This window comes from Lissotriton helveticus, chromosome 1_2 (genome assembly GCF_964261635.1).
Source record: "Lissotriton helveticus chromosome 1_2, aLisHel1.1, whole genome shotgun sequence".
In the NCBI taxonomy this organism is placed as follows: domain Eukaryota; kingdom Metazoa; phylum Chordata; class Amphibia; order Caudata; family Salamandridae; genus Lissotriton; species Lissotriton helveticus.
This window is the reverse complement of record NC_136058.1, coordinates 333,122,744-333,134,807: the sequence shown is the minus strand read 5'-3', so window position 1 is coordinate 333,134,807 and position 12,064 is coordinate 333,122,744. Positions and strand designations below refer to the sequence as shown.

General features: G+C 46.3%; 1 non-coding gene across 1 annotated transcript; it reads right to left on the bottom strand.

The window, feature by feature from the left end:
- Positions 1 to 2,849: 2,849 nt before the first annotated feature.
- On the bottom strand, positions 2,850 to 2,922 carry TRNAT-UGU (transfer RNA threonine (anticodon UGU)). Its single transcript has one exon. It is a non-coding gene; the product is annotated as a tRNA-Thr (tRNA).
- Between the last annotated feature and the right edge of the window lie 9,142 nt (positions 2,923 to 12,064).

Sequence of the window (12,064 nt, the reverse complement as noted above, 5' to 3'; positions counted from 1 at the left end):
CACTTATGAATGTGCATGTGTTTTCTAGCTGTCTTCCTCATGTAATTCTGCCCGCACTCTTTGTTGCTCTCTGGTACCTGTTTGCTCCCCCTTCTTCATGTCGCGCTTGTGTAGTTTACCCCCACTCCCGGATTGCTTTCGCACCTGTGTGCTTCTCCCCTGTCTGTCCCATGTTGTTCTCCCTCATCTGTGGTGTCACCTGCCCACATTGCCCTTTGTGTTGGTTCTCCAACCCATGCCCTCCGTATTGTTTCCCCCACCCGCTTTATTTGTGATGCTTTGCCACACCTACGTCCTATTTGATAGTTCCCCCGACCCTGCACCCTTTGTTTTGTTCCTCTCCACCTGAGCTTTTGAAAAACACAGGCTTTACAGCTGATTTTTTTTTTACTGAACCAATCTGGTAATTTTTTAGGTCTCGCCTACACAGTACACATGCGCTGCATAGGAGGGGACCTCTTGGGATCGATTTGCTTTTTCACCCAAAAACGTGCACGCTTTTCATTGCTTTCAATTGCAACACATGCACGTTTGGCGTTTCCCTTGCTGGAGCAAGCTTTGGCGACATCTGTTTGTAATTATATTGCAAACAGATGGTGCCCCTGCTCGCTCCCGCAAGGGAAACGCTGTGTGTGCTCTCGGCCGCACTCCCAACACCCCTCCCACTTGTTTACCGAGCATCACGATGTGCTTTGCTTACAGCCAGTGGGCAACCCCACTTTCACTTTCGGAGCTCAACCGGGACAATAGCGGCCGTTTGCTTATGTGTGGAAGCGGAGGTGTCTTTTTCCCCTAACTTTTCTCCCAGGGTTTGTTTAACCTTTATATCTTCAGATGTTTGAAGGGGAGTTTGCGTTGGCGGGCCTACAGCGCACGCTGGACTCTTCTTCATGGATTAGGGTCTGAACCGGTTCCACGTCTGTAGGAGGCAGGTTTCAGGTTGGAGTAAAGATTTTTTTTCCCTGTCTTTAAAGTACTTCCTTGTGGAGATAGTAGTCTCCCAAATGGTATACTTGTCAGCATGCCTCAAAGATCTTATTCCTCAAGGAAAAGGATGTGTGTGAATGTCAGATCTGGACAATGCATTTAATTTATGATGTCACTATTGACCTAGACATTGCATAGATTTTACGTATATATTGTATAATAACCCCTTCTTTGAGTGCTTGGCACCTTTCCTCAACATATTGTATTTCCTGCATTAAAACACAATTTGCCGGGGGAACTCTAGAACCGCTTTTACCTTGTCAATTCGATTGACGGCACAATTTTTGTTACGATTCCGCTCTCCATGACACTTATTAGGTCGCTGCAGCTACACAATTTGTGGAGCCCTCTCATATCCTCACTTCCATCCTGCCTTCCAGGTCGTAGATATCATTAGTGTAGCAGGTGCAGTAACACGGGGGCTGAGAGCTGTGAGGAGACAATTGTGTTTTACTGCTCGACTGAAAGGAAGATGTTGGTTTCCCTTACTTACATTAGGGCACCTTGCTATACTACTGCTGTAATCGTCATTGCCTGGTGACAAACTCGCTTATGTGGGGAAGCGAGTACTCCATCCACGGTACGCCTAGCTCTTTTCCCCATTGTACCCTTTTAAGCTAATCTCTTTTGTTCGATCGCTTTTTATCATCACGGAGCGCATTGAAGTGACATTCCGGTGGCCTTAAACACTTTAAAAATTAGCAACTCTTTATACTAGTAGAACGAAAAACGAACATCTTTTTTATGATTTTTTTTCAAAATGTACTCTGTAGGTTTCTTATATCCTTCACTTCTGACTGTACCCACTCAGTGGCTCGTCGCCCCTCTTAGAATTGTAGTTCAAAGTGGGCTATTAATGTTGTCACTTGCAAAAGTGGTTTTCCAGCGCCATATGCCTTTATTATGAGTAGAACTACAAAAAAAGGTTTGGGTTGACAAAGAAAACAAGTATTGGCATAGTCAATAGGTCTCGCCTTTGGGACCTTATAAGTGTTTAGATATGCAACACTTGATGTTGTTGCACCAAGGATATTGTGCTGGATAACTAAACACTTATAAGGTCCCAATGCTTATGAAACGTTTACAATATTCCAATGTAAACCGCATTGCAGGTTTAAAAAAAGCACTTGTGCATTCTTGCAGGAGCATGCGCAGTGTCCATGACAACACAACCTCTGCATCATCATGCATTCTTTTGTTTTCTTTACTCATGCTGCAGCATCAGGAGTGATGTCCTGACAATAATTAGTAAGAAAAATCCTTCAATAAACAAATGCTTGCTTTGGGGTGCGCATCGGGACGCATCTGAGGAGATAATAGCATTGGTTAAAAACGTGAACCTGAACAGTCAAACCAAAAACTTCTTTTATATATTGTATTAAAGGTAAATATTCACTTAAGAAGAATAAGCAAAGAGCAGTGAAGATGGCAAAGCCAATTTGGACACAGGCTAGAAAAGGTCAGAGTTCTCGTCTTTTTTAAGTTTTAACTTTCTTCTGAAAGTTTTCAGTGGTTCTTGATTGCCACTACAGGTTAAGCAGGAGTCCACAGGCAGTGTGACACAAAGATCCTGTGCTCAAGCTATGCTGGTTAGGTTGTGCTGCTTGGTGTGTGATTGTGATGTGTGATGTGTTTGTGTTTTATGTCCTTTTGGAGCTTTAGGTTCTCGTGGATAGGCTGTGGTTGTAGGGTCGCCTAACAGAGGTCTGGTGTGTGAGAGAAGTTTTCTCTTAATTGCCGGACCGCACTGGTACTAGAACAAGAAACGTCACTGAAAACATTTATGCTATCCCATTGAACCAAATTCTGGAACTGGAATAGAAAATAGAGTGAAAAACATACGTGAGTGAAAAACATACGTGAGGCTCCAGCGAGATTTGAACTTGCGACCCCTGGTTTACAAGACCAGTGCTCTAACCCCTGAGCTATGGAGCCAGCTGATGACTCACAAGACACGTCAGTGAATATTAAGCAGGTACACAGCACACGTGGAGGTGGAATCTGTTCCATTGTGATTCACTGGGCGGAGTCACCAGCAGAGGCTCGTGTGAGTCCAGACGTCTGAGAGACAGTGAACAGGGTGTACAGACGGCCCCGCCTGACTGCACAGCGAACCACTCACTAGAAACACACCCTGCTCTGTGCGGTGCACCGGCGCTGCTCTCCATTAAAGGGCACATTTAAGAGCATTACACAGGGCTTTAAGTGGGCCGGGTCTCAAGGGGTCTGAGCACCGGCAGTTTTTTAATGGGGGCTTCGAAACGGGTCACTATCGGGCTCTGTTTTGAGCCCTGGCACAGGTGGTCTGTTTTTTTTCCGGACTGCAGTGACAGTAGTTTGCTGTCTCTGCAGTCCTGAAAAAAAGTGCCAGGGCGCAAAACAGCCAGGTAGAGACCCGTTTCGAGACAGCAGGCACATCGATGTGGCTGCCCTCACTTCTCACTAGCGGAGAAGTTACGGCATGACGTCATGCCAGGTGAGCGTTGTGGGGGAAGGGAAATCCTTTAAAGAGTAATTTTCTTTATGGATTTCCCTTCTCTTTTTGAAAGAGCAGCAACATTGTGGTAGGGTCACCAGGGCTTTAATTGGAAGCTTTTTCAAGGTTGTATGTAACAAGCCATAGTTGCAGCTTATTTTATTTATGCATCTAATAACCATTGACAAAGCCAATAGTACTTACTTGTTGTAAGTATGATGTTACTTGTATCACATATCTGGATGCAATGACGGAAGCAGCAAAATACAAGTCGGGCGCACACTATGCTAAACACAGATTTTTTGCGTGTTATAAAGCCACGCCCCTAATTACACTGGCCACGTCCCTTTGAGAGAACCCCCCCCCCAGTTTTTTCATCCCACTTAAAACCCTGGGGTCTCTCGGATCTTGTCTCTTTCGCTGTGAATCCCCCGAGGAGTGTGAGGCCTGTGAAAGAGTGTGGGTGTGAAAGAGTGTGCACATGCCCCCTCTGCACCTGCCCTCTCTGCACACGCCCTCTCTGCACACGCCCTCTCTGCACACGCCCTCTCCACAGCGCCTTACCCCTCACATTATCCGCCCAGCCCACACAAGTAAACACCCATTCAAATAGGCCCTAGAAGGATGAAAGGCCCGTGTTTAACTTCCTTCTAACTCAAGCAGCAGTCCCCTCTGTGAACATCTGCTCTGGCGCACAATCTCCTTTCAACAGCTTCAGATGTACCATGCTCAGTTAAAGTAGAAGATTACATGGTCCCGGACACCTACAGAGAGATGTAAAATGTGAAAGCCTTGGTCAGGAGAGCACCACATACTTTATTTACCTTGCCAGGCGGTGGAAGAACTCCTGTATCACATAAGACCCTCATGACCCTACTTTCTCTGAAAGTATTTCAATATATGGCAGGTTATATTTTAACAATGGATTTCACTGCGGATATGCGGGAGCGAGTGATATTTAACGATTACGGCTGTGCCTAGATCTATCGCTGCATCTGGATCCCACAAACTTTGTGGTCAGGACATCAAGCTGCTGGAAAAGGCGGCCTAAATGTCGCATTGAGCTACATCAGGCAAAAATCTGGCACTTTGCCCGGCAACCCCGGTGAAGTTCAAAGGGTTCCCTCATCCCACTCAATGTTAAAATTGGTTTGCAGTCAGATTTTTGGCCCTCTGAATAGACAGTTCAGCTCACACTTAGCCCTGGATAGGGCAGTTTCTAACACAATATAAGAAACATTCAAATTAAGGCTCCCTGTTTTCTGTTTTTACTGATTTTGACAGATAAATTCAGACAGAAAACATTTATTTTCTTGTCTGTATTTATTTTTAAATGTGGGTAAAAACAGAAATTGGGTTGCTTTTTAAGTAACTCTAAATACAATCTGCCATGACTGCCAGGCCAATAGATGTGTGGATTGATAGATAAGGGGGTTAAAAAAGGAATTTTAGTAAAGAGGCTTTAACAGCAGTAGATATGCACAAGGTTGATACTGAAATTTGCATATATTGATATAAGTGAACTGATTAATCTTTTGAGGGTGTTCACAGCACTGAAACCTGACAGACATTCAAGCACAAGCGCATATTTATCGGTTAAATAAATGTGGAAATATACAAATTGCAGCCTAATTTTTCCACAAAACCCTACATAAATATAGATAAATACTGATAATATTAGCAAAAAATAAATATGGATAAATACAGACGGAAATGGCAAAAAAATAAATACCATAAAACCGAGAGACCTAATTAAAATTAAGCTGAGCTCTTGATGCTAAAGATACTTCAACGTGTGTACATGTAGTTAAACGAACTTTTTATTTAAAATAGGACCGCAAAAAATAACTATTCTAGCATATTTGGGTCACAGGTTGAATGGTGCAAAGAGTTTATGGTTTGTGTGAATTTGTAGGACTTTATTTACTGTTTGTCTTTGAAATTCACAGTATTCATTTTTCAGTCTTATTTTTTAAGAAACACTTAGTGAAATTGATCGACAGCAAACGATGGTGCCCTGTCTTCTTTCCACACCTTCTCGTTTGTTACAAAAAACAATATAAACTGTGCCAACACGACCGATTCAAGTAGTGTGAGCTGAGTGGAGATACTCTACGGGATTTGCTCGAGTACACAGCGCATCAGGGGCGGGTAAGGCCTGTAGATGCTGGATTCTGCATTGTTTTCTTTCTACATGTTTAAAGTGCCTTGAAAGCGCGGTAAAGTGCCTGCTGCTCTGCAGCAAATGTTAATACATACAGAAATCCCGTCCCCCCTCCCCCATCACAGGCAGGGTCCAGCATTGGTTTTGCCACAAGTGCCTCCCGCCTGCGAACAGCAGATCCGGCCTCTAAGGGTGTCTTTCAAAAATGGAATTACTTAACAGCAGATTTGCTTTAAAAACAGAAGCAGCGGTTGTCAAGCTGAACTAAATGGAATAAATTCACCCGGGGAGTATTGATGGCTTTCCACTAACGACAGGCTTCTCATTAACTTTTTGTTGGGGGATTTCTTTTTTCTTCCAATTCTGCTGCTTTATCCTGCGCCCTCCGCCCCTTTCGCCAACACTTACAGGAGCGAAATGAAAAGGCTCTCGGACACAGGGCTCAGCGGATTACTCTGGGGCGCTGCTCATTTCATGGTCAGCCCCAGCTGCTGGTCAGGGATGCGCGCAGGGGGAGTTTATCCATCTTCTGAGCGGCCCGGGTGGAGGGTCAGAGGCAACCTGGAGGGCGAAGACGAAGACGGAAAACAGAAAGAAAACAAAGATGACAGCCATGAGCCACGCACAACAATACACGGAGACACCAGGACACGAAGGAAATGGAAATGGCTTACCTTAAACACAACAAAAACAGGAGCATACATACCGCCGGCATACTGTTGCGACAAACGTTTACTCTAAATACCGGCGCAAAACCCAAGCGACCTCAGCCCAGCGTGCATGGCTCCAACAATAAAACTGCCTTCACCGGGAAAAGATGCCCGCAGCTCCACCGCAGCCCCTGCTCGGTCACCGCTTGGAGCTCCCTGCAACCTCTGATCACTTGTAAACAGAGACGCGGACAGCGCATGGGGTGGTGGGGGCGGAACAAAGACACGGACAGCGGGAGGGGGGACGGACAGCGGGATACAACCATGCGAGACCAGGACGATCTTAGCAATGAGGAAAAACATCCATGTTAAAAAAAAAAAGTACACGCCCACAGTGGCCCACGTCTTCATGACGTTCTAAAAGGGGCGGAGAGATAAAAAATTACAGGAACGCCCACGAATCTGCTTCCAGAAAGAGTGACGCATCTCTCTTCCAATGGCTAGCCTCCATTTATGGAGCTAGCCAATGGAAGAGAGAGGCGGGACAAAGCCCCGTACTGCTAAACAAAAGATTTCACCTGCGCGAACAGTGCTGCGCAGTGGACGCCAGGCGAAACCTAAAAAAGAAGTGGGGGGGCTAACCTAGTTTGGCAGTAGGTAAGTGACATCACGACGCTGAGGTGCCGGGTTTTTAGGAACCCGGTGGTGCCAGGGGGTAGCACCCGAAGACCTCTGAGTTCTCCCTTGTTCCGGACCACAGAAACACTGAGTCTTCTAGTTACCGTCAAAGATCAAGTTTTATTGGTAGCTACCAAGTAACACGTGTCCCAGAAGTACACCACACGGAGAGTAGGTTCTCGGGAGACTGTTCGTTTTTACAGAACCAGCCGTCTCCTTATATACAAAAATAATAGCTGCAAGCAAGAATTCCTGAGTTTATGATATGGCTATACACATATTTCTACAATAATACAAAGAGCGGAGTCATGTAAGCAAGCCCATATTTTAGATGTCCAGTTTGTTGATAGATTACCCCGTTAGGCCTGGAACTCCCATCAGATATCGATGAAACCTTAATAAAGAAAGGTACAACCCAGTCATAAAACTGGCCATAAACAAGGAATGTGGACAGGTGCATGTTTGCAGAAAGCATGGTCTGTATGTAGTGAATGGTTTGTGGAATGTTATGTATTGATGCTATCGTATTCGGCCACTGGGCGAGGAGCTGCCCAAACAGGTTTGGCCTAAGGCAATGGAGTCAGTTGGGACAGGTAAGGGGGAAGTCACAAAAGGTGGACGTGTCCCTTTTGATCAAGCTCGACCTTTAATTGACTTAACATGAGGGCAAGATGCAAGATGGATGCCGTTCACAAAATGGAGTTTAAGGGATGGGGACGGAAACTACGATTTTGGGGTGTTGGCAACCCTCGATTGTGACGCAAATACATAGGAATGATGTCCTAATTATTATCGGTTCATAGATACCAAAATCGTCTTGGTACGTTGAGGTTTTGTGACACGGGTATTGGACCTCGATATCGGGAAAACACCAGGGTCCGGATTTTCAGAACCACAGACCCTCCTTTTGCCCTCATATAAGGCAATAACTCATGCTAATCTGAGTCCAAATCGGTATGAAGAAATTCGTGGAGATGTTGCTGTAGCATCATTCTGTTACTCAGCTCGTCCTGTGACACAGGCTTCCGTACACACGAGGTAGCACAGAGGCCACATAGTGCAGGAGCACACTGTATACATAGGCAAAACATGAACAGAAGTGCCAAGATCATCCCAATGAAGATCAAAGTTTTCCATCCCCAGGCAGTGATCAGCTCCCAGAACCACCCCAGCAGGGACCAATCCCCTTTCTCAACGTGAAGGGAACCAGATATTTCGTGTAGTTTGGAGATGGCCTGGTATACTGTCGGTGCGTTATCAGGGATGAATATGCAACAACTGGATTGGATGACTCTACACACACCACCACGATCGGCGAGTATGATGTCTAAGGCAATTCGGTTCTGAAGGGTCATAAGTCGATCCGACTGAAGCTCGGTTGTCAGATTGCCAAGTGCTCCGGCTGTCGTAGTCACGGCGGATTCAACTATCCTCGATAACTGGCGAATATTTCTGCTGTTCACCATAGGCCCCCAAAATGGCAGAAAACCCTTTGCGAAGTCAGCGAATTCCTGACCCGCGGTGTCGTCTTTACTCACGACACCCCTAGCTGTCCTTGTCCGATGGTAATCTGCTCTGGTCGTGTAGGTGGGAGGCAGCAGAAATGAGATAAAACATGTACCTGAGAAGTCAGGGGGCAACCACGTGTAGGCTTGGTCGTGGCAAACGAAATACGTGCCTTTGGCTGCCAAAAGTATAGGGGAAGTTCGGGAAGCAAATACATATGTTTCCGTGCAAATGCTCTTTCCTAACTGTGCTGTGGGGTCCCTACCAATACCCTGTAAGCATAAGTGACCTCGGTGGGGCACTATCCAAACTGGGCGGGATTTCTTTGCTGCCTGGCTCTTGACCAGGTAAACCCCATGTTTAGTCACGTTCCAACGGGTGTAGGGACTGAGTTCATCTTTGGGCATTGTCAGATATGTGTCGATATCCCTACTCATATTTCTTATCCCTGCAATTAGTGCCTTGTTATTGGAATCGCTCGCAGTGGAACGGGTCGGGTATGGTTCTAGGGCGAATAGGAGCATGGTCTGGATAGCCCACAAAGAACCATAGTAGCTGAATGGCAAAATGAAGTATGGGACCCCCTTCTCGGTTGTGTGTGGCATAAGTCCGCATATCCAACAGTTCGATGTGTTCATTATGGACTGGTGTTGGTGTAGGAGCTGAATGAAAGAATTGTTTACAAATTCGAGTCTTCGGGCAGACTCGTGTTCAGGTAGAGGGTGAAAGTAGTGTGGAGAAATAGTGGGAGGAGATGGTGGCTGGGTGTCATTCGAAAAGGTAACTTTAAATACGAATAGAGTATAACCAGTAAAAAACACAAGTATGCTACATAACATTAAAACACATAGTATCAGGAATCTTCTTTTGGACAGTATCGTGCATAACTGTTTTCCGAAGTTCGTGAGTCTGATAGGTCTCTCTACCCTTGGAAACTCCATCCTCTAGTTGCTGCCCGCTGTGGTTGATTGATTCTCCCAGGGAGCGCGCTCTGCTCAGTCCGGGGTAACTCCCGTGGACCAATCAGAACCGTGGACCTAGAACTTCCCAGTTGCACTCCCCAGACTTCAACCGCGACCCTAGCAGCAGAACCGGATGGCGGTTCGAAAAATCAAAAATGAGCTAGTTCCCCTGGGACGAGAGAGCTGAAAAATCCAAAAAAAATAGTTCTTAGGGGAAAAGGGAAATCACATTAGGTCAATCGTTTATTAGTCTCTTTGTTTAGACCGCAGGTCGTACCGTCGTTTCCCAGGTATGGTGTGGTCTTCAAACAGCGTCTCAGGTTCGGTAGTGTCCAATTGCATAGACGGCGACACAAGTCCTTGTAAAATATGATCACTCTCCTTTTCGGTACTAGTTTCTTTCAAACGTGCATCGCTGAAAGGGATGAAGCGAGGTACGGATTCTGTCTCAGAGTCGGCAAGTCCTTTGTTGACCCACCGGTCGTATGGAAGGGGTAGAGGGACCCGTTTGCAGTGGGTCCCATGTACCCAGTTCTTCTTGCCTTCCACCCGAACAGCAGATCTCGTTGAAAGCAGCACTAGGTGCGGTCCGGTCCACCTCGGCTGTCCGTTGTTGGTGCGCTGGAAATTTCGCACCAAAACCCACGAGCCGGGTTCGATGAGGTGGCCTGGATCGTCAGAGGCTGGTGGAGAGGAACTGTGAACCTGTTGGTGTAAAACACGCAATTTAGTTGTCAATTCGCACAAATAGTCAAGTAGTACGGGGTGTTCTATGTCACTTAGTTTCTTGGGTCTTGGCACGCCCTAGACGTTGGCTGGGCGGCCAAACACGATCTCATGCGGGCTAAGTCCTAATCTGGAGTGGACAGTCATCCTGGTTGACAAAAGCGCTAGAGGCAGGGCGTCAGGCCATTTAAGACCTGTACTGGCTTGGATCTTGGCTAGTTTGAGTTTTAGAGTGCCATTGTAGCACTCTACTAATCCAGCTGATTGGGGGTGATTTGCAGCGTGGAATTTTTGGTGGATGCCTAAACACTCACACACTCTCTTCATCACGCATCCTACGAATTCACTTCCGTTATCACTCCAGACAATTCTAGGCATACCGAACCTCGGAAAGAACTCTTTGACGAGTGCTTTGGCAGTTGATAAAGCGGTATTGTCATTAAGGGGGTACGCTTCCACCCACCTTGAAAAGGCGCAGACAACAACGAGCACATACTTTAGGTTGTTGCACCTCTCCATGTGGATGAAGTCGAGCTGCAAAACCTCGAACGGGTACGTTGGAGGCGCAAAATGACCAGCTGGAGTTGGGGTTCCCCTACCGGGATTGTACTTCAAACACACCATACACTTTTTGACCACATTCTTTGCATATTTTGGGAAATTGCTATTCTGCCATACTGGGGCCAATAGTTTACATATTCCTTTTGAACTGATGTGCGCAATTCCGTGAGCCATCGTTACTACTGCAAGTACGTATGCATTAGGTAATAGCCATCGCTGGTGTTCTGATAGTTCGACCCAACAACCATTCGCATCCAATCTACCTGTGCTTTCTCTCCATTCATTCACCTCGTTCTCAGTGGCCTCGGCTTGCATCGATTTTACGCTTTCAATGGTGTCTTCACACATTCCCACATCAGCAGTCCATCTAGTGGGACCCATAACATACATCCGACTCATTGTGTTCCTTGCAGTTTCTTTCGCAACCTCATCTGCCAATGCATTTCCGCGGCCAACATCATCCTGAATCTTTTTGTGTGCACTGCATTTTATAATGGCGACTTGTAGGGGCAAGGTGAGTGACTCAAGGAGCTCATTGACTAGCTGGCCATGTTGTATCTTTGCACCATGGGACGTAAGGAACCCACGTTCACGCCACAATCTCCCAAAACTGTGAGCCACACCAAAGGCATATTGGCTGTCAGTGTACACATTCACTCGCTTTCCTTTCGCCAACACACATGCTCTAGTAAGCGCAATCAGCTCTGCAGCTTGTGCAGAATTGTGGGAAATGCGTGCAGTCTCTACAATGGTGTGTAATGTCGTTACGGCATATGCTGTGGTCGTATCACCATTCGGCAACTTGAAACATGAACCATAAACCCATAAAGTATCATTGCATTCGGGAAGGGGAGTGTCCTGTAAGTCTACTCTCCCTTTTGTCTCTTCTTCTGTCCTGAAACAGCAGTCATGTTTGTCAATCTTGTCTGTCTCTGTCGGGATGGGTAATAACGTAGCGGGGTTGAGTGTATCACACCTCTTTATGTGGATGTGACTTGCTAGCAGGGTAAGTTCGTAACTGGATAGTCGAGCGCTAGTAAGATGTTGTGTCTTGGTCCTATTTAGCAAAATGTCTACTGCATGCGGAACCATAACGATCAGAGTGTTATTCATGACTAATCCAGCAGACTGTCGAATGCAGACAGCTGCTGCGGCGGTTGCTCTTAGACAACTTGGCAGTGCCTTAGCCACTGGATCCAGAGTTGCCGAAAAATACGCGCATGGGCGCTGTTTGTCCCCAAAGTGTTGCGTTAAGACTGATAATGCACAACCTTCCTTTTCGTGGACATACAATGTAAAAGGCTTACTGTAGTTGGGGTTTCCCAACACAGGAGCCGAACACAATGCATCACGC